Here is a 24,503-nt window from a genome sequence, read left to right as displayed (position 1 = left end):
TATGTGCTTGGATCCGTTGTCCCTTGAACCCGTCGATTTCATATTCGTATGGCAGTCGTGGGACTCAGACTAGCGCGAGCAGCAGTATCGCGGAAGAATGAACCATTACTTCGACAAGTCAGGATTCTGGCTCTGTCGAATTCCAAGTGTTACTACAGATTTTACTACAAACAGTCCTGTTGGACGAACATCCGCAGTTGAGCATCATACTAGCGGTTGAAATACCGCTTCAGTTGTAAATTTATTTAGCTATCACGACCGGCTTCGGGCTGTGATAAGCCCATCCTCAGGTGTCGCAGCCGTGCTGTGGTCGCCGAGCGCCGCGGTGGGCTTGTACTAGGCGCGGTTTGCTACCTATGAACGCAGAACAGGATGGGCTTATGAGAGCCCGAAACCGGTGGTGATAATAAAAGAAATTTACAACTGAAGCGGTGTTTTCAACCTCTAGTAAAGATGTTACCTTCATTTGCTAGACATAACACGAGCTTCTCACAAAGAAACAACATTCAAACATGAATTCTGAATGAGAACGGCGCTGCATAATCTTACCTAATTTCTGAGATTAATCTGAAATTATCTGCATTATGACAACGACAGCATCCCCTGACACGCTTTGTATACCCTCCACTGCTAGTGTTGCCACGTTCCGTTTGTGAGTAGTTATTACACTTTTACTTCTAGCATGGGTGGGGTCACATTAATGTGACTGGACGATTAAATGAAGAGCTAGGGAGTAAGTGCACCTCCGACATGAAGAGTTGGGCACGAGAGAGGAGTTCATTACTGGTCGCATCGCGCCGTTCATAACACTGGTGACCCCCAGAAAATAACGTAAAGAATTCAAATTCCTCATTGATCCTACTCTGTCTTTCTCTCTCTTTTTCGCTCCCGTTTTGTATCAACACGTAACTTCGCGATTCGAAGCTCGCTTCACAGCTCTGCGAGGGTGTATGCGAATGTTCGACCATTGCCACGCTTCCCCAATGGACGGGTCGCTATAAATATTGACGGACTTGAGCAGAAGCTGTGCCGAGTGTGTCGATGGCAGCGCAGCAGCCTTAGGCCCGGCGTGTGCACTGCGAGAGAATCCGACCGCGGTGGGACCCGAGCGCGGTGACTCTCGATACGGGCGCGCTCTGCACACGGCACTGGGCCCGGCGCCGCAGCGCGCCACAAACACGCTGTCCAAACGGCAGTCGTTCGCCGCGACAAATATGCGCTCATTCACAAACATTTTATCTTGATTGGTCGCCCGCGGCGCTGTACGGCACGCTCTCGCCCGAAGGACGGCCCACCCACTGCCAGTCGACTGAGTGACGCAGCGGTAAAGTCTGCTGCCCTTTCAGGAGCCGCGGTGTAGCCGCAACTATGCACTCGCGGTCCCGGGTTATACGTCCCTTGATTTATCTCACTGTTACCAAAGCTGGATGTACTCGAACAGTTTCAGTGCACTAGTACATTGGTGTCCATTAAAAATGCAACGTTATGAAGGCTGTTTGCAACAAAGTCAAAATCGACATGAGCAGTACTACGTGGGTAGGTATGCAGATGTTCTGCATTTCAGCACTACCGCACAAATTTGACGGGAGTAATGCCGAATACAGTATTTAATGGTCGTAAGTGCAGAAATTTCATATCTGGTTCCTTAATATGTACAGATATCGATGTCTTGGTTGTTTTTTCTATGTGTCAAACAGTCTTCCCACAAAAATGTTACAAACTTTACGATCTGATGTTTTCTACACGGTTATACAGCAGCACTAAATAGATGACGCCTGTCAGTACAGACAAACCGTTTTGCGTCCACGTGTCCACACTGCAAAACCTGAGCTTGCCAGAGGCAAATGAGCATTTATGCCTCGCTCTTGCCACATGGAGATACTAACCAACCTAAAAACAAACGATTTGTAATGGCTACAATTATTGGTCTGCCAATGACGTAAATACAGACGTAATGTTGTCAGTACACTGTCCTCAGTCACCAACAGAAATATCTCCACTTATACCTGTTAGACTGTATATCCTACATATAAGGAAAGATTACGCAGTTGGTTTCTCACTCACAAATCCCGCTTGAATGTTGGTTGTTTGTGACAAGATCGTGTTATGCTTCATGTAAGAAGACCAAGACAGGGCTGCAGTCTTTCGCTTTTACTGTTCAGTCTATACATTGAACAAGCAAAGATGATTCGTTATCAATGATAAGATTCACTGATGACATTGCTATCCTCAGAGAGAGTGAAGGAGAATTACAGGCTCTTTGAATGGAATGAACACTCTGATGAGTACAAAATATGGATTGAAAGTAAATTGATGAAAGATGAAGGTAATGAAAAGTACCAGAAATGAGAACTGCGAGAAACTTAGCAGAAGAATTGTGAATTTCGAAGTAGACGACGTTAAGAAATTCTCCACCAAGGCAGCAAAATAATCCATGATGGACGTAACGAGGGGATCATAAAAAGCAGACTAGCGCTGGCAAGAAGGGCATTCCTGCCCTAGAGAAGTCTACTGGTATCAAACATAGGCCATAAATTGAGGAAGAAGTTTCTGACAATGCCCGTTTGGAACACAGCATTTTATGGTAGTGAAACATGGATTGTGGGAAAAGCGGAACGGAAGAAAATCGAAATTTTTGAGATGTGGTGCTGCAGAAGAATGTTTAAAATTAGATAGACTGATAAGGTAAGGAATGAAGATGTTCTCCGTAGAATCAGCGAGGAAAGGAATCTATGGAAAACACTGACAAGAAGAAAGACGTTACGGTATAACTTTCCTGGCACTAGAGGGAGCCGTAGGGAGTAGAAACTGTAGAGGAAGACAGAGACTGGAATGAATCTAGCAGATAATTGATGACATAGGTTGCAGCTGCTACACCGAGACGAAGAGGTTGGTACAGGAGAGGACGTCTACCAGCACGTCTCGGAATTCGACAGGGGCTGGATCGTGGCCTATGGAGACTGCAGTTCGTCGTTCCGTCTTGTTACTGCTCGCTGTGGTCGGGATCACACGACTGTCATCCGAATGTAGAATTTATGGGTTCAGGAGGGTCATATTCGTCGTCATGTAGGATTTCAAACAGCTCAGGTGACTGGCGCCTGAGAGGACAGATATTTACCTTGTGTCAGGAAACGGGCTTCTTCCAAAGAACCCCTTGAGCGCGAGGTTACAAAAGGTCAATAATGTTTGCGGCATTCGAGGCCCCAGATATCGCCTATCATACAACCACAATATTTGCTGGTGGTATCCAATGGTGAGAACAGCATGAGGCTATGGAGCGTAGCTGAACTGCTTTGTCGACGAGTACCTCACAAAAGTATTACAATGCTAGTGCTGTCAATACAAATGCATTATATTTAAAATAACAGTTGCCGAAGTTGACATTTCGTTAGAAAGGAGCCAAGGAATTTCGCAGAGAGAGAGAGAAGTGGCAAATGAAATATTATAGTTTCTACAAGATAAGTCAGCGGAGTGTGTGGTGTCGCATACGTTCGCCTGTGCGGACAACGTAAATGAGGTGTACCATGATGACGATACGCGCTTAACGAGTGAAAGTGATACTGAAACAGCAGTCCGGCTGGGAGCCATAAGCCGCGTCTCCTGTAACGACAATCGTTGTCCAAGAAGCAGGTACTAAACATAGTTACGTACATGGAAGATCATCCGCAGAATGGTAAAAAAAAAATTATGAGCAGATTTCGAATTAGTCCACAGCAATATGACGTGTAGTGCATAAGAAAGAAAACTGATGTTTGCGCGTTTCAGTGATACTCGATACAATTTACAGGATGTGCTTGATAGTGACCGACTACGTTATGGATATCAAATTGCGCGCGGCGTAGATTACAGTGATTTCAAGGGAAACAGTGGATGGCTGCATAACTTCACACAGTGCTACAGAATTCGAAGACGCAAGACAACGAAATTTTAAACAAAGCGTCAACTTGAAGATGCACAGCAAACTGCGGAATCTGTCCGAAAATTTGTAGATGAGATAAACAAACTTACCCCAAAGTTCAATAAGGAATTTGGTTTCAACTCCGACCAATCGAGATTTGAAGAGGAAATGCATATGAAAGGAATCCTGGAAATTAGAGATACCAAGAGAATTGTATCAAGATGAATTAGCATCAGTGCCTCAGGGCAGTCGTGTATATTTATACCGACTGTTAATCTGGATGGAAAATTGGCTGGAATTTATTTATGTGCAGCGAGAAGCCGGAGGTGCTCTGCCCCACACGATTCTTTGTTGTGTGCGTGATCTTGCAATGGTAGTAGGGAATATTTTCGTCACAGCAAGCACGAGTGGAATAATGGGCGTAAGAGAACCACAACTGTGGTATGAGCACAGCTTTCGGATAGAAGCTAATCAAAATAGCTTGATTTTGCTTGATTCTTGGTCTGCGTATAAAAATCATACTCCTTTAGAGCAAACTATCCCTCCTGAAAAGTGTGTGACATTGTTGTTCATACAACATGGAACTTTTGGACAAAGTCAACCTCTGGATACTAGTTCTGCCCGTGCCTCTAAAACATATTACCACTCTATCTGCAGCTATGCCTTAAAGGGTAGCCAGTTTCATGATAAGCTTCACGACAGACTGTTTCACATCCGGTTGCAAGCTATCACATTCCACCAGTTCTCGTCACTCCGCTACACGAATATGATTCTATACTTAGCTGAACGTCCTGCACGGTTTGTAACTCCCAAGGAGTTCGCCTTCGATCTTGATGGTGCGAACCTTTGTGGGGACTGTGGTACCCACTTTTCATTCGGCGTTTATGATGCCAGTTAATGGTTTGTTTTGGACATTTCTTGAATGTCGAAGATGTCCATTTTGTGAAGCGGAATACGTACATCCCTTGGAAGGTTGATCTCTGCACCTCCCAGACACTCACTTTCTATTTACCTCCTGATGCGTATGGTGAGCCATTAGTAGATAATATTTTTCCTGTCATAATTTTTAACACAACACTTTCAAATGGGCCTTACTAAAGATTGAACTTGAGACCTAGCACTCAGGATGTTCCTTGTTAGTTGCAAGACAGATATCGACACGAAGAGTGCGATATTTGTAACGCCTCTGACCCTGACGACAAGGAGCACTGTTGCAGCTTCCTTTGACTCGGAAGTGGCATCACGTCGTCCTTTCAGACGAGGTCTGATGATGCGAACAATATCACGGTGGACGTGTCCGTGCATGAACGCTACGAGAACTACGCACGTACCCAGACTGCATTCGCTATCGTTACACGGGATCAGCAATCGCTGTGATGGTATAGGATGCCACTGGGTTCTCAATACGATCACCTCTGGTTGTTAGAGCCGGTAAAGTGGACAGCAGCCGTTGCATTTCTGACGTGTTGGGGCTCAATACTGAGCCCTATCTACGAAGTCTCACTCAAAAGTGACTCAAGACCTCATGTGGCCTGTGCTGTCCTCCCTACATACCGTGTTGAACAGTTGTTCTAGCCAGCAGACTACTGGGAATATCTGGTTATTTATCGAGAGTGTCGTACGCCATTACCCGCCACTGCACCTTGTACGCCTTCAAATAATGTATTCTTGCTACTATACTGTATACGTACCGCAAGTAAAATCTGGCTGTTTGCTGACGTTCCTGGTGTTGCAGCTGTAGTGTTTATCTGTGTACTTCGCTATCTTGAGATGAATGGGCGCTAAGCGTGGGGCGAATCCCCGCATCAGATTGACAATGTTGATTTCGCGATCGACTAGGCATTGTGAAGTTTTAGATTAATGATCGTCAAACTGCGGCCCACGGGCCACACGCGGCCCGTATGAAACATTCGTGTGGCCCCCGGTTCTCAAACGTATTTTATAATGATTTTCGACTAGCAACTAACAGCCGAATCCCAAAACATCAAGTAACGTTAAGAGTTTCTTAAGAGTGTAGTTTTCCCATTCGGTAACAAACAGAGAAGCTTAAAGAGACAGTGGTATTTTAAGATGTGCTTAATTTTAATTGACGCTGGTGAATTCGGCCGTGAACTAAGTAAACTTGGCCGCCTGCCTCAGGGGCAGAGTGGTAAGTAGCGCGGCCACTGAGGGATTAGAGGATGTGAGAGGGGGAATCGGTATGCATGCTACAGAATGTGTACATAATACGTTCCAAAACGGCGCGCTTAAAAACAGGATTTCCCGGTGCTCATATTTCGGGTTCTATTGGTGATAAAAGGTGGCGTCAAGTGTTTTGGATATCCCTTGAGCTAGCGACCATTTGTATCCAGCAAACGTATCGTCTTAGGGTCACTATTCTATAGTACAGGGTCATAGTTTGAATATTACACATTTGTTCCAGCTTGGAAAATAGAGAAAATCGGTTGGTTTTTGCATTAGATGCCTTAAGGGGCTTATGGAGGCACCATTTAGCTCTTGGACAGTGCTGAGAAAACCTCACAAAAAAGATTTTTTTACTGTACTTTCGCCGTCGCCAGAGCAACCAAGTTTTCCAAATTGGCTATGCGCATCAAATGGCTGTAATTGTTAAGATATATTTCTAAAATCCTGATTCCGAAGAACCTTTCGAAGATACAGGGGTTCAAAGTTACCCTACTTCTTCAAGTAAAATCCGGAATAAGGCCAAATCTAAATAATAAATAACCGCAGCAGATTACTCAAATTTTAAAAGTATATTCTCTTGACATTTACCTAGAAGATCCATCCCGCCATTTCAAAAATCTTTATTCGTTATCCAGAAACACTCAAAAAACTTGTTTTTTGACTACCAAAACCTAGCCACGGACTCGAAGATGGCTAAGCACAGCAAATGGCTGTAATTTTTACGATGTATTTCGAAGGTCCCATTATCAAACAATCTCGAACATTTTCTTCATACTAGTATCCGTTTCCGAGCTAAAGAGTTTCAAGTTTACATTACTTGTGCACGTAAAATCTGATGTGAGACGAAACCATAGTTTACAAAGTGACGTAGCATGGAGAAATATGCTGTAAAGTGTCTCCGTGTTCATTTGGGAACCCCATGTTATAGTACTGAAGCACATGCAAAATTCTTTTGCGCGCAAAATCCGTTCTGAGTTGTAAAATTAGTTTTGCGTTATTTCAGTTTCACAGAATTAAACTATCTAAATTTTACTGACCAACACGTTTCTTTTCATATAAGCTACATGTCCTGCTGCAGCAGGGAGAAGAAGGGAACCGACGGAAAAATGCACCTGTCGGAGCACAAAACATGCGAATATGTTGCTGTTTATTTAAAAAATGACTCTGAATGAAAAGTAGGGTACCAGTTGCCTCATTCAACCCTTTTCAGCATCTTTAAAATTTTTCCAAAAATTTTGGCATGCGAACATATTCGGGGTTTTATGGTGAGAGAGAAGAAGACAGTAGCAGTGGCAAAGAGAATGAAAAGTAATAAATGCTAGATGACAGTAGACAGTGGTTGTATTATAGAAAGAGCGAAGGAGACTACGACAATGTGAAAGAAAAAGAGGGACACGGTGGTAACGGAACATAGTTGACAATGACGGAACAATTTTAGGCAAAGCGTCAGTGGTAGAGAAATAAAGAGAAAGTGGAAGTGGGTAAGACACAAAAATTATATGACAGTGACAACGATGAATAGGGAAGTAGTGACAGTGAGAAGAGACAGCAGCAGTAGGAAGGAAGGAATGAGATATTGGCAGTAAGAGAGAGCGAGAGGGAATAGCGACAGTGAGAAAAGACTGTAGTAGTAGGACAGAAGGAAGGGGACTGTGTCTATGATATGGGATACAATGACAGAGACACACAGAGATAACGGCAATGAGATAAATGAGTGAGTGAGAAAGGGCAACTGGGAATGGATGAGTATGAGCGACTTTCAGCGATGGACTATTGGGACTGAATGAGTTACAGTTAGGGGAGCTTGTGTGAGTTACAGTTGATTTGAATGTTAGAAAAAGCGCGAATATGTTTGCATGCCACAATTTTTTGGAAAATTTTCAAAGGTGCTAAGGAAGGTACGAGTAGAATGAGACAACTGGTATCCAACTTTTCAGTCAGAGTCTTTTAAATAAACAGCAATATATTCTCAGTTTTTGTGCTTCGATAGGAGCATTTTTACCACTGGTGTTATATTGTTTGTTTTCCTGTGGCAGAACTGACATCTGATGGGCGTTCTCGACTTGTGCCGATCGGTGCTGAGGTATAAATTTCAAACGGAAGTAACATGCATATTTGAATGTCCATTATTGGAACAGTCATGTTAAAATGCGCTACATATTTGTAGCAAGGAATATGAAAATAAAATAAGGTTGTTGTAGTACATGTACTAGTTAGAAGGAAAATAACACTGAAAACATCTAGTAAACACTTGTGATCGTGTCTCATATTGCATAATGTATTTACTGTAAATATAAGTACAGCTACTGTTATAAATCAATCATCTGTTCACATAGGCAATACAACACTTCGTCATGCAATTAGTGTGTCAGTCAGTGTCTTTTACAGTCGCTGAATGTGGCGGAAGTCTGAAACAGACTTATCGCGCCATTACTATACTTAATCAACAATGGGCCGGCCGTGGTGGTCTAGCGGTTCTAGGCGCGCAGTCCGGAACCGCGCGACTGCTACGGTTGCAGGTTCGAATCCTGCCTCGGGCATGGATGTGTGTGACGTCCTTAGGTTAGTTAGGTTTAATTAGTTCTAAGTTCTAGGGGACTGATGACCACAGTAGTTAAGTCCCATAGTGCTCAGAGCCATTTTTCTTTAATCAACAATGCACTCATCATGTACAAATTTATGTAGGCTACCAAGTAAAAATATCGGTACATACGCAGTACGAGGTGCCGCTCCACAATGTCAGTGTTGGCTCTTGAGCAAAAGAGTTTGACGATCACAATTATAGACCAGTAATCGATACGAACCGATCCGAAATACATAGTAGTTCAAATTTGGTTCTTGAAACTTTTTGTGTCAATCTTTCATTAATGAATGGTTAACTTTCGTGGACACATGAGTCACCGCTTTGCAGTGTTTATGTAGTGTTAGCACTCCTTACAAGGGAACCTCCAAATCGCACCCCCTTGAGATTTAGTTGTAAGTTGGCACAGTGGAGGAATCGGTTGACCTATGACCTTGCGGTAAAATGTTTTCGGTTCCCATTGGAGAGGAACGTCCTTTCCTTTACTAATCACACGGTTTTGCAAAAAAAATGGTTCAAATGGCTCTGAGCACTATGGGACTTAACATCTGTGGTCATCAGTCCCCTAGAACTTAGAACTACTTAAAACTAACTAACCTAAGGACATCACACACATCCATGCCCGAGGCAGGATTCGAACCTGCGACCGTAGCAGTCGCGCGGTTCCAGACTGCGCGCCTAGAACCGCTAGACCACCGCGGCCGGCACGGTTTTGCAGTGCGGTCGCAAAACACAGACACTTAACTTATTACAGTGAACAGAGACGTCAATGAACGAACGGACAGATCATAACTTTTCGAAAATAAAGTAAACTTTTCACTCGAGGGAAGACTTGAAGCAAGGACCTCTCGTTCTGCAGCTGCTCACGCTAACCACGGCGCTCATGAGCTAACACTGTCCTTTATGTTGCCTATGTTGCGCATGGACTACTCAGTTTGTATATTTTGCTTATTTTTTTCATAGTTCCACACAACTTCTTCCTGTTTTCTTGATTGATCTGTGTTCTGTTTTTCAAGGCCTATCCACTGTGCCAACTTATAACTAAATCTGACGGGGGTGCGATAGGGAGGTTCCCTTGTTAGTAAATTGCTAACGGGCAATTTTTTGAGTGTTAATAGAGGCTGGGTCATTTAGTTTTCGTTGGTTATCAACCAGACTCACATCTGATATGCACTGTGATCATGAATGCGTTTAAGTTTTTCTTCCAGTAATAAGTAGCTATAATCTTCATTGCGATAGGGTCTGCAGCTGCGATGAATTTTTTGAAGCATTTCGTGATGGCTTCAGCTGACATTCTCTTTATTTGTTGCACAATTGTACTATTTCGGCCCTAGGCCATTTCCAAGTATTTTATGGACGATTATGTAATGATTTGCCATGTATGTCGTTGCTCCTATGACCGCTTGCAATTGTCGTAAAATAAATTAGAAATGGTTTTCATCTGTTTTAGGAGCATGATAATTTTGAGGAGTTTTGCAACAATGTTAATGGGATTATAGTAAGTAAAAAGCAAGATTAGGACGTAACGCCCCGTCGACGACGAGATCTTTAGAGACGGAGCACAGACTGCGAATGACAAAGAACAGGGACGGAAATCGGCTGTTCCCTTTACCGACGAACTTAAACATCATTTGACTTCAACCGCCGGCCTCTCGAAAGCGATTGCAGTGAGTTACCAGAGCGGTTACATGTGACTGACAGAGAAACAAGACAGAAAAAGACAGAGAACTTAAATGTGTGTTCAGCTATAACGTGAATTTTACCACATTATAAATATCTTGCTGAAGATTAAGTTGTTGAACGTACAAAAACAGTATACTTAACTGGTGTTTCATTAACTCTGCACACACGTCCACCGAGGCCACCAATTCACAATACCATGGTGGCACTTCGCGAGAATTCAGCTCCTTGTCTGGCCGTTTTACTATGCAAAAAGGTAGTCATAAAGTTTTAATTATGGCCTTGAAAATATCAAGCTGAGACCTTGTAACTCCTTCACAACGCCTTCAATGCGGCACATTTTTCCCAACGACAGATTACTTGCCGGAGACAATCGTTGTCGAAATCTACATATTGACTCTTCAGGAAACGTTCTACCCAGAGAAAACTTTCTAGTCGACGTTCTGGAAATGTCTTCCACCAAAAGTTTCATCCGAGGAGACTGTGTCATGGAATACGGAGTGAGGGCCAAAATTTGTTAGCCCAAAGAAAGTGCAAGAGTGACTGTGGACTATGTCCTGTGAAAAATGAGATTGGGTGTTGTCTTTGAACAAAAATACTCCTTAGGTTTGACAGCCTCCTGCGATATTTTGTTTTGACAGCCTCTCGTGATCTCGTCAGGATATACTGGTAGTTTTATGCACTAACCAGCTGGCCATTACGAGCATAATCTGTTAGCACTGTGACAGTCCCAAAAAAACAGCTTCACCTTGCCCGATAATGATTGGATATTCGCCTTTTTCAGTGTTGAGGAATCCACTTTATGGCTTTCTTCTTCTGACTTGGAGTATTGGTCATTCACCCAGCACTCGTCCATGGTGATTAGGTGGCTAAACAAGTCAACCGGATTTGCCTGAAACATTTCCCCTATCGCCTCGCTTCGGTGGCCTTTTGAATGGGTTCGAGATGTTGGGAAATCTAGCGGGCGGTGACATTTGTCTTGTTCAGCAGGTCCTACAAGACAACGTATTGTGAGTTTTTCCTCACGATTGTTTCAGCATCTTACACAAACCACACCCCGTTAACTGCCAGCTTGAGCCGGCTAGGCATAGCCTTGACGCCTGGGTTGGAGGCAGCAGCGGTGCGACTCCCCAGCACACGGGATTTCCAGCGACGCCTAGACACGCACAGTATACCACTAACGTTTGCTCTGGCACTGAGAGTTTCTATTCCGACTGCTGACATTCCTCAACATTTTAGTCTGCAATTCGGTCGGTAGTGTGCCAACGCTCTAGCTATGGATGAACTAAAAAAAAAAATCGATGATATGGCTTTGTTATCTATTCCGGGAGTTCAACCGAAATAATGTTCGCGTTTTCCAGCTTGGTAATTTGAGGATTGAGAGTATGGCCAGTAGAGGACATAAGATCGGAAAAAAGGACTACTCAAGAACTGAAACTGTTCGTATATATCGTTGGCCACCCTCTTGGCTGTCGCTAATCCCACTTAATTCTGTCTTTCACGTGACACTCTGCCTAAGAAATGCATCTAGTAATGTTAACATTAGGCTACAGAATGACACTGGCTATTTCTTGGATATGTAACTGGTGATTCGAGAGGAATGACAAATATCTCAGGAGACAGCTCTATTGAAAATCTCGAATTGAAAAGCTCTGATCAGTACGTGTCCAACGTTTAGTGTAGTTGTGGATATAACAACCTGACTCGAGTTGAGCCGTACCGTTTCGGTGAATTTTGCAACTGTGATGCCTTACTGCTACTCCAGTCGACTGCTTACATTACTTAATAATAAGGATCCCGAATAAGAGGTGGATGTTGAAACAAACTGAGGGTATGACTTAATTTTGCATGATAATCTGATTGTGCTTGTTACCAGGGCTTAGGAGCTATTAATTTACTCACACAGGTTAGTTTTTAGGACAACAATATTTAAATTAGCAAATTAGCCTTTGATTATTTTACAGAATACATTATACTTTTCATCAGCAGCAAGTCCCTAGATTCCTGTTTCATTTACAGATCCGTGGTTTTCTAAATCTAATTTTTGTCATTTTGGAGTTGACAATTGTGATTATTTTGTAGTGTCACCGCCTCTAAATAAATGTTACAGGACCGTTGCAGTGGTTCCAATACTTATTGTTGCAAATTATATGAGGGGAACTGGATTATATAAAGTGGCAAGGTACTCAACTATAACTACAGAATAGGTGTTCTACTTAATATATAAAATTAAAATGTCCATTTAGTACTGTATAAATCTCTTTAGAAGTTAAAAAGTACCATAATAGATCCAGTTCCTCTATGAATAACTCAAAATTAACAACTGTAGTCACGTATATTGAAACTAATTTTCCATGAATTTCTGTTTATACAGCACAGCCCTCAAAATGCTGATCATTACTAAACCCAAGACTATAAATGTTTGTTTATTTCTGTCATTTTTAATAACTGGCAGCTCCTCCTTACCCCATACCTGACTTGTAATAACTGGATGCTGAGTTATATCCATTCATATCCAGAATTCCTGTTTCTGTGGTATTATGACCCCCAGAAATATATGTATGCTGTTTTGCAATGTAAGTATTTAAAACAATGCCACACGTCTTTCTGGTACAATCTACATTATATACGTTTCTGCTGAATGAAGAATTCAGCAGAATGTGAATCAATTCGTAATGGCAATCACATAAAACCGTAACATTGTGTCATTGTTCCACGTAGCAAAGCATGTCGAAAATTACTTCAACGTAACTCGCATCCATGTCACCCACGTAAGTATAACAGGTTCTTGATCTGTGTTAAGAATGGCAATTGGAATACTGATGATGGGTAATTGCTGCTAGACGCTTAGTTTCAGTCATACTCTTCACTGAGGAAATATCCCTCACCTGTAAGTCACCGTCGGCAACATCCATGATGTGACGAATAGACGCTTTTATGTGGATCTAATGTCTGCCACTTTTGCGTTACAATGTATCTCTTAAACTACTGACCAGCTTACTGCTCGTAGCGCGCTCTTTTATCTTGGAACGTACCCCAGCATCACGATACAAACAACGTTTACGAAGGGCGAACGTTGGCTGCCTCTTCAAAGGCCGTAAATTCGTCATGCGGTGTCGGTGAGGCACAGTGATCTCTCATGCAACGTTTAGCACGGGCGGACAACGAAACACATCTGGCAACGTGCGTCTACAGCCGTTTACACATACATAGACTTACACAGCGCTTCGGAGAGCACTGTTCAGGCCGCGAACAGGCTTACAACCTTTTAAGCTTCACTATTTACTTATCTTATTCGGCGTTAAATGTCATGCAAGGTTCGTATCATTTAGGGAGTCCCCAGTTTACAAACAGCAGTGTAATTACCTAGATATCTAGACACTGCAAAATAAAATAATTACAGCAGACTTAGTTGCGCTGGAGAGCCATTTACAATTTGTGTTTGTTGATACTGCAGTAACTGCGACAATCATTAACGAGCATAATTGACAGCTTCTCAAGAGTTAAAAATATGGTGCCTGTAATTAGAGTGCACACAGAAAAAAGTAGAAGAGGTGATTAAAGTTCAAAATCAAATTAGGTAGTGAAACCTGAATATTAATTTTGAGTATTTTCCCGAGGTGAGGGATGAAGATAACGTATAGGAGTATATTATATATAAAGTTACATATGTGGAAATCATAATATATCCGTTTTATTTGAGTCACAATAAGACACTCCTCTGACTAGTGTTTGAAAAATTCCTCTTCTGTACTATAAATTTAGATGTGGCTTTAATTATGTGACTTATCAGCAAGACTGGGCATAGCTTCACCCTGCCAGCAGGAGCAGAAATCCGATACTTTGATACTGAAGTTGTCAGACAGGTTCCCACTTTTAATAAAATTTAGCCGCGGGCAGAGGATGCTTCAGCAGTATCCTTAAAAATACAATTAGGAATCGACTGAAGTAGGCTAATGTAGATATATTAATCAAATTGTCTTCCACCCATACCAAAACTGAAGTGGCAGGGCAGATTAGGCACTTTTACGCAAGAAGCATTCTTCATATTCAAGATAACACACGGGTGACTAGTGTATCGCTACCCACAACTGTTTAAGTTTGTTGTTGTTGTTGTTGTGGTCTTCAGTCCAGAGACTGGTTTGATGCAACTCTTCATGCTGCTCTATCCTGTGCAAGCTTCTTCATCTCCCAGTACCTACTGCAAGCTACATACTTCTGAATCTGTTTAGTGTATTCCTCTCATGGTCTCCCTCTACGATTTTTACCCTCCACGCTGCCCTCCAATACTAAATTGGTGATCCCTTGATGCCTCAACACATGTCCTACCAACCGATCCCTTCTTCTAGTCAAGTTGTGCCACAAACTCCTCTTCTCCCCTATTCTATTGAATACCTCCTCATTAATTATGTGATCTACCCAACTAATCTTCAGTATTCTTCTCTAGCAGCACATTTCAAAAGCTTCTATTCTCTTCTTGTCTAAACTATTTATCGTCTATGTTTCACTTCCATACATGGCTACACTCCATACAAATACTTTCAGAAAAGACTTCCTGGCACTTAAATCTATACTCGATGTTAACAAATTTCTCTTCTTCAGAAACGCCTTCTTTGCCATTGCCAGTCTACATTTTATATCCTCTCTACTTCGACCATCATTAGTTATTTTGCTCCCCAAATAGCAAAACTCCTTTACTACTTTGAGTATCTCATTTCCTAATCTAATTCCCTCAGCATCACCCGACTTAATTCGACTACATTCCATTATTCTCGTTTTGCTTTTGTTGGTGTTAATCTTATATCCTCCTTTCAAGAAACGGTCCATTCCGTTCAGCTGCTCTTCCAGGTCCTTTGCTGTCTCTCACAGAATTACAATGTCATCGGCGAACCTCAAAGTTTTTATTTCTTCTCCATGGATTTTAATTCCAACTCCGAATTTAGCTTTTGTTTCCTTTACTGATTGCTCAATATACAGATTGAATAACATCAGGGATAGGTTACAACCCTGTCTCACTCCCTTCCCACCCACTGCTTCCCTTTCGTGCCCCTCGACTCTTATAACTGCCATCTGGTTTCTGTACAAATTGTAAATAGCCTTCCGCTCCCTGTATTTTACCGCTGCCACCTTCAGAATTTGAAAGAGAGTATTCCAATCAACATTGTTAAAAGCTTTCTCTAAGTCTGCAAATGCTATAAACGTAGGATAGCCTTTCCTTAATCTTTCTTCTAAGATAAGTCGTAAGGTCAATATTGCCTCACGTGTTCCAACATTTCTAAGGAATCCAAACTGATCCTCCCCGAGGTCGGCTTCTACCAGTTTTTCCATTCGTCTGTAAAGAATTCGTGTTAGTATTTTGCAGCCATGGCTTATTAAACTGATAGTTCGACATCTGTCAACACCTGCTTTCTTTGGGATTGGAATTATTATATGTTTAAGTTTATAGCCGCCATTTATAAGTAAAGTCACAACGCCCATGCAACGTTATGCCTCCCCACATCATAACATCTGGGTCACTGAAACGACAATGTTCGACATTGTTCCTGGGTACGTTACGTGTTCTCACCTTTCACCGTGAGGATATGTCCAGCATTGTCAAACGTCATCATTTTGGTGGTGCAAGTGTTGCGGTATGTCGAGGCATAATTTTTCCTAGAGTTATTGACCTTCAAGTCTTTGAAAACACCGGCCGGAGTGGCCGAGAGGTTCTAGGATCTACAGTCTGGAGCCGCGCGACCGCTACGGTCGCAGGTTCGAATCCTGCCTCGGGCATGGATGTGTGTGATGTCCTTAGGTTAATTAGGTTTAAGAAGTTCTAAGTTCTAGGGGACTGATGACCTCAGAAGTTAAGTCCCATAGTGCTCAGAGCCACTTCTTTGAAAACGCTACACTCACTGCCAACGTTATTGCGACACTATACTCCTTCCCCACGTGTATGTGCATTCGGCCGTGACTTCATTTTTTTTAGGATGACAGCGTGGAACTGTGCCGGTGGAGGAGCTCTTAATACGAGAGGGTATTCGGCGATTGGACTGGCCTGGCCGTTTCCCCGATTTCATTCCTGTCGAGCGGTTATAGAGAGCATTGGGGAGACGTGTTGGAGCACGTCCACATGCTTAAACTACTATTTAATAATTGTCAACTGCGTTGATGGAGGAATGGGATGCCGTACCACAAGCACTGCTTACCAACCTGATGGTCAGCACGGGAGCGCGATGCGGAGCATGTATTGCTGTCCATCGTGATCACACACCCGGTTAAGGATCGCGTCCCGCCTTTTGTAATGAGCAACCAACCATCACAAATCGCGCTGGCTTCAGTGTAGTAACTGTCTTTGAATAAAAGAGTCATTTCTATTCGTCTCATACCGTATTTCTTTCACGTACTATACGGTAGCAGTTCCTTCTACGTATGGGAAAAGTTTCATGTAGTTATCTTATTTGATGGTTTGCTGGCCGCGCGGAGTGACCGTGCGGTTTGAGGCGCTATGTCACGGACTGCGCGGCCTCTCCCGCCGGAGGTTCGAGTCCTCCCTCGGGCATCGGTGTGTGTGTTGTTCTTAGCATAAGTACGTTTAAGTTGTGTGTATTTCTAGCGACCCATGACCTTAGAAGTTTGGTCCCTCAGGAATTCACACACATTTGAACATGGTTTGCTGGCTTGTTTATCAATGGTTTGAAAAGAGGGTAGTTCAAAAATGGTTCAAATCGCTCTGAGCACTATGGGACTTAACTTCTGAGGTCATCAGTCTCCTAGAACTTAGAACTACTTAAACCTAACTAACCTAAGGACAGCACACACATCCATGCCCGAGGCAGGATTCGAACCTGCGACCGTAGAGGTCGCGCGGTTCCAGACTGTAGCCCCTAGAACCGCTCGGCCACGCCGACCGGCGAAAAGAGGGTAGTGTTGAATACTTCAACAGTGATCTGACTCGACATTCCAGGCAATTAAATCCTGTAGAGTTTTTTTTAAAAAGCTTGTTCAACGATAGGAACATGATTTTTTTCGAAGCATAGTGTCATTACAAACCCCATTGCCTTAAGAACACTTCTGTTTTGCTTCTCAATTGAAATAATATCTGCACACGGTTGACACAACTCCTCATTTGAGTCTCATACTTAGTGACTACGATGCACAGAATGTGAATCGTACAGACGCCTTACTCTGTTGGCGCTGAAAATACTAATTATTCTTCGACTGTCACTAAGTGTCCATGAGTATTATTGGTTTCTCAATGTTCGGAGGATGTTGTCCCGAAACTGTATATTCTGTTAATAAAAGGCCGCTAATATGTACTTCATTTAGCCGGCCGGAGTGACCGAGCGGTTAAAGGCGCTACAGTCTGGAACCGCACGACCGCTACGGTCGCATGTTCGAATCCTGCCTCGGGCATGGATGTGTGTGATGTCCTTAGGTTAGTTAGGTTTAAGTAGTTCTAAGTTCTAGGGGACTTGTGACCACAGCAGTTGAGTCCCATAGTGCTCAGAGCCATTTGAACCATTTTGTACTTCATTTAAGTCTACGAAATGTTTCGGTCTCCACATCCAGGTTATTTTCAAGAGGATCCGAAAATTTCACTATTTCAGATCTACGTGAAAACGGACTGGATGTGAAATGAAGTACATATCAACAACTAAGGCAGCCTTCCATTAAATGCTGCATAAGTATTCGAAGAGCATTTTAAGCTAATTACTCGGTATTTCGGAAGACGTTTCGTTTTTGTAATTACCGATTTTTACAAACGCCAGAAGGCCGTTTCTTGTCAGAGACGTGTCTTTCATTTGACCTGTGATTCACAGACTCTAGAAATACAATAGTACATAACTAAAATCACGAAGAACCACTTTGCGTAATATATGGCAGATTTCTTTGATTGTCGATAAAAGCAAGGTAATGCCCTTGATAACGAGGAAGAGGATTAGTAGCGAAAATCAGTAGCATGTCACATCTTTTGTACATTTAGAGGTGATACTAAGAAGCTATGTGAGATGAAATGAACAGGTAAAACAGTATTTCTCGCTGTGTGTCAGTGATATTTCGTCTGTGCTACTGACGACATACACGTGTATCTAAGCGCCAGTTTTAAGAACATTGCTGCTGCATTATCAAGCATGAATGACGTATTTTGCTCAGTATCACGATGGGCACAAAACTTGGCCTTAAACTAGACCTAAGAAGTTACAGACCATCCACATATCACAACGAAAATTGATCAGTTGATATTTTCGTTAAACAGTTCCTTCAACACCTCTTGATGGCATCCTATTACTCTATCAAAAAACAGTAAAACGTACCGGCATGATCTTGGATGAACTTCTAAACTGGGAAGAACAAACTGTTACAACATACAGGAAATCTCTCTCTTGCCTACTTGCAATCCAAAAATTTAGTATAATATTTCTACCTCAAATAAAACAAAAAATATTTCAAATCTGGCAAATCTGTACGTGATGTAATGTAGTGCAACGCAGCAATAATAGTGAAAATTCCAGGTGACTTAGGCTAGCAGTGATCGTTCGCGTAAGATATATGTGCAACATTCGGTTGTTTGATCACGTAAGTCTTCCCTTTGGTCAGTTGAGGTAGGTGTGACCGTTTAGATGACGTGATTTTCACTCTTCGCATTTTCTTCATCGAGTTCTTAATCACTGATGTCTTCCATGCCTCCACTCACATGGCAGATACTAATCATCATTCCATAACTCGAACACCGGGTCGAATACGTCCAGCATCTTGACTGTATCTTTGCATAACACTAACTATTCCTCAATCTCTTTCCGATTTCAACCATAAGATGCTAGGACAAACTACCGTGTAACCTGCATCTTGTCCAAAACCACTCAACCGATAAATCTTCAGTCTCCTCTTATCGGCGTAGCTTCCCTCAGAGCATATCCCGGCTGTTTTGCTTCTGCCCATCGTTGAATCAGCACCTCTGTAAGATTATCGACACAGTCTACGCTTTTCTCTACTCTGTCGATTTCTGTTTCCTTCTTTCTGTCCAATCTGCTAATGTTGTTCTGTTATTTATTGCTATTCGTCTCAACAGTCAACTACTTCTGCTCTTTCTTGTGTACTTGTAACCTCCCCCTTCCTTATCGGCCTACTTGATTGCCATATAACTGCCCGTGATGGCGTATGCCTAGTGAAATTTTACAGTAAGTAAGGCTATCGTTACCGAAGGAAAATAATGACAATTAGTTGGGGGAAAGTGTACAACAGATCCTTCTGAATGAAGAATCTATTCTAAACCTAATCTAAATACTGGTGATAATTTTGAAATGGGTGAAATATACTGCAATCGCTCACGAACCACACAGGGCGGAAAGCTATACCACGAAATAATTACCACAAAAAATTACTGATAATAGAAGAAAACACTGATTAGCTAAAAAGGGGATAACTAAACGGTCACCAGCCCGCTAGGGCAATGAATTACCAGAATCTTAAGAAAGGTGATGGCAAAGAAATTTAAGCAAATAATCACTGGCATGGTAACAGTTCACGAGAAAATATATGGTCAGAAAGCACTGAGTTAATTTGCTTATTCTGAAATATTAAATTCTGAAAGTAAAGTTAAATGGAGTTACTGGTTAAATAAATATAACTAAAGCTTTGTTATGTAAAAAAAAAATTACTTTCAGTAACCTCAGTGTAACGTAATGCAAAATTTAGATAGAGGCAAGCAATTTACTTTTGATTATTGAAAGACTGAATTCAATTTAGTTTGCGCAATTGAACAACTTATTTCACTTTTAAAATAACAACAAAAATACGTAGCAAGCCAGGAGAAGTCACTCCCAAAACTAAATAAGAATAAATGAAGTTGCGTACTCTTAATTTGTGCTGTATCTTCAGTTATTAGTTTTGCCAGTGAAATTTTACTTAAATTTAAGTGAACGAAGTTAATCCTCAAAACTGCAAATTAGTTAAGCCTGTATTATGAAATACAAGAATGAACAGTTACTGAGGCAGAAAATTTAGACTGAAACCGGTGATTAGCAAACACACAAAACTGGCAGTAAATAGTTAATCAATTTGCATATTCTTACGTTACTCGGTGATTACATGGAAAGGAAAAGGACCCTGCTTGGTTATAATGTCTGAGGACAAGGACAACACAGGGGCCCTACAAGTTTTAACTATTGCAGGTTATTATTCAAGTTGGTCATACTTTGTGAAAGAAATGCATCTGGGTTAAGCCTCTACAGTACTATATCTGTCAGTTAACAGTCTTACGATGTTGTGGCTGTGCGGACGACGAAGAACGAAGCCGACGATAATGCTGAGCTGCCGCTGTTGCTGCTGCTGTTTGAGAACCCCGAGTCGTCTTCAGAGCTACGGATACTTATGGGACAGCCAACAGTTAGAACTGCAGCTTCCTCGGCCTGTCCGCTCCTACTCTGCTCTCAGTACTCGGGACTTAACGAATCAGGCGCACCTACACTGGCGCCAGTAAGCTGCACACCGGGTCTGCGGGAGCGACCAACAAACACTTCCGCACTCTTTCATTACTCGAGCTGCTCCGCTTCCTCTCTGCTCGCAACGCGACGGAGACTCTCCATACGCAAAGATGAACAACGGCACAGCTTCTGCCATTTCGTTGTTGCTATCGATACAATTAAATAAAGTTCCCGTGGCTCTTACCCAGCAATTTACAATATTTTCATTATAATTACAATCAATTATACGCAGTGCACTATTTCATCGATTACGTATTAAATACAGTTTATGTGACAAAACTTACAGATTCGGAATCAGAAGTACAATACAAGCTACCAATGGATGTCAAACGGCGAAAATTTTGGATGGTGCAGAATGTATTTTATATGCATTTTGGTGTTACATACTATTGCCATGTATTTCTGCTAGATGTCATTACTCACGTTCGATGCAAATGTAATGAGGAAGTAGTTTAACGCAATGTTAATATTTCTTAAATTCCACGTATTCATTACTATATCTCTATTATTATTATTATTATTATTATCATCATCATTAGAGACCAATCCCAGTTTCTCATGTGTAGCATTAAGTATCTACTACGACCGGACGTCTTGTCTGGCACAGTGGTAAAACACTGTATACACAAACCTTTCTCGTAACTCAGCCTATATAATAGTGAGAACAGTATCAAAACCCCTACAGTATTTCCAAAGATTAGTCTTCACATACAGACAGCAAAACGTGGCGGGGGATTGATCATTATCATTATGCATTGCGTATCCACGACGAGAAAATTTGAAAAAAGTCGAGCTAATACAAAGCTTACCGACACTCTCTTTTCCCACGCGCCGTCCTGAGTTGAACAGGGACGGAGGGGGGGGGGGGGGGAGAGGGGAATCAATTAGTGTACCGTGTGTGTTCTCCGAAACTTGCGGAGTATGCTGTAGATGTAGCTATGTATTGCATATACTGTACTCTTGACTCACTAAGGATACCTGATTAGATGTGTTAGGGGGCCTGTGTGCCCTAATCTTAACAGATGAAGTCAGACTCGCCTGCGGGTCCTTTGAAGTCGTCTCTCAACTCGTCGTTGCAGTACGCTTTGAGACTTGACTCGCGAGTCTCCGCTGCCGCCCCTTCAACTGAAAACTCGTCACTTGAACTGACCTCAGTCAGCCGGCGCAGGTGGACTATACCAGCGAAGAAAAAATGGCGAGCACACGCGTTCCCAAGTATAATCGAGGTCGGTTGGTTGGTTGAATTTTGGGAGGGGTCCAAACAGCGAGGTGATCAGTCACATTGGATTAGGGAAGGACGGGGAAGGAAGTAGGCCAAGTCCCTTCAATGAAAGGGGAACCATCCCGGCAATTGCTTGAAGCGACTTAGGGAAATCACGGAAAACCCGAATCAGGATTGCCGAACGCGTGTTTGAACTGTCGTCCTCCAGAATGCGAGTCCAGTGCGCAAACCACTGCGCCAAGTCGCTCGGCATAACCGAGGACTCGGGGCAATGCCGGTATATTCCTAAGCATTGGGCACGACGATCATTGTGTACCCATACAATGCCTGGTCGTTTAACAATGAATGGCAAGGAAAGCGTTTCTGAAGAAGAGAAATTTGTTAACATCGAGTATAGATTTAAGTGTCAGGAAGTCGTTTCTGAAAGTATTTGTATGGAGTGTAGCCATGTATGGAAGTGAAACATGGATGATAAGTAGTTTGGAAAAAAGAGAATAGAAGCTTTCGAAATGTGGTGCTACAGAAGAATGCTGAAGATTAGATGGGTAGATCACATAACTAATGAGGAGGTATTGAATAGAATTGGGGAGAAGAGGAGTTTGTGGCACAACTTGACAAGAAGAAGGAACCGGCTGGTAGCACATGTTTGAGGCATCAAGGGATCACAAATTTAGCATTGGAGGGCAGCGTGGTGGGTAAAAATCGTAGAGGGAGACCAAGAGATGAATACACTAAGCAGATTCAGAAGGATGTAGGTTGCAGTAAGTACTGGGAGATCAAGAAGCTTTGCACTGGATAGAGTGGCATGGAGAGCTGCATCAAACCAGTCTCAGGACTGAAGACCATAACAACAAACATTGTCTTATAGAGTGTTTGATTTGTGACGGTACACACTGGTGCGTCCTACCGGTATCTTTGACGAGAAAAAATCAGAGCCGCAGATTTTACGATGTGGCATGTGATTGTAGTTGTATACACACTTTTAAAATACTCAGTTGAGCCTTAAAATAACATTTTAAGCAGTCTAAATGTCAAAAACCAGCGGCCTCAAATAAGTGTAGCGCGATATTCCTTTTATGGATACGTATTAAAAGGGACAGTAAGGGCACGAAAATAACCAGTACTCTAGCAGCTAAAATACCGCCTTCGTCCGTGGAACTAGAATCACTGCGCTGCTCAGTCGCTGCTAAATTACTGGTTATTCTTCACGTTTCAGTATCCCTGTCAATATTTGCCGATAAAAAGAATGTCTTACTGGACTAATGTGGTACCGCTCTATCGAATGGGCACGTAAAATTCCGCTTTAAAATTGTTTTGTTTGTAACGGGAATCTACCCGTCGTTTTCCTTCGACGTTGGGCATTGCATGAAAGACGTAGCAGTATTTTTTTAGCTGACTGCAGCTACACAATGCGAAAAACGAGAGAAAATGTGCCTAACGACTGTTAGGAGAGACGCCCTGTGTATACATGGTGTCCCAGAAGTGCTGCGACGAATTTTGAGGGATTGTAGTGGGTGTCTTGAGGAACAAATCGAGAGTAGGAACCCATGTCCAGAAACGACAGTCAAAGAGGCTACAGAGCGTCGAAGTTACAGAAGCCACTGGACCACCTCTTGGGCAGCAAACGTGACTTTGTTCTCTGATGGACCGTAGGCGGAACGTCTCGAAAAGTGTTTTTTATTCAGTGATCGCAACCGAATGCCACGATTGCCAGCGGAGAAGATGCAGCTATCTGCTACGTAGAAAGGCCTTGTCTTCTATGAATGCGATGTCCTTTTGCCAAGATGGATGACGGTTTCGGGCGCGGGTTTCCACCTACAGTTTATTCTTGGCCTGTGTACCGCAAAGCATTGGAGATGGTAGAAGAAAGGGGTGCTAGTCCTGCAAGTTTCGCAGAAGAACTTGTAACTCTTATATCGATTAGTAGTAGGATTATATTATGTAACTGTGTAACTGTAATTATGAACTGTGTGTTCTTTTTTAGTTAAGGTCATTGATTTGTTACAAGAAATTTAGAGTTCTGTAATGTACATATGGAAAAAGCTAAATGATATTTAAAATAATGACATTTTATTATATGCGTATATTTAAAAGAAAAACAATGTTATTGAAAACTGGTTCATGCTTAGGGCACTTGTATTGTAAAATGTCAAAGATGTAGGGAACTCTCTCCGCAACCCTCGGCGCGATGTAAAATGTGGTCTTGGCGGTCGAACTGGGCGGCTACTTGATGGGAACGGTACGCAGTCAGTGGCTAGCCGTTGCACGGTACACATCGACGGTGCCAAGGGAGCCAATTGGAAGCCGCTTTACAAGAAAATTTGCCCCGGATGTGGATTTGGCTGTTGCTTGGTACTCTCGGCAATAAAGAATGACTCTAACACGTTAAAAATACGTCGCCAAGAAGAAATTGTATAGAGCACTCAAACATCAAGAACCGTGAGTACAGTTAGCCGCCACGTCGCTTGCCAC

This window comes from Schistocerca americana, chromosome 3 (assembly GCF_021461395.2).
Source record: "Schistocerca americana isolate TAMUIC-IGC-003095 chromosome 3, iqSchAmer2.1, whole genome shotgun sequence".
Taxonomy (NCBI): Eukaryota; Metazoa; Arthropoda; class Insecta; order Orthoptera; family Acrididae; genus Schistocerca; species Schistocerca americana.
This window is presented reverse-complemented; position numbering follows the sequence as displayed.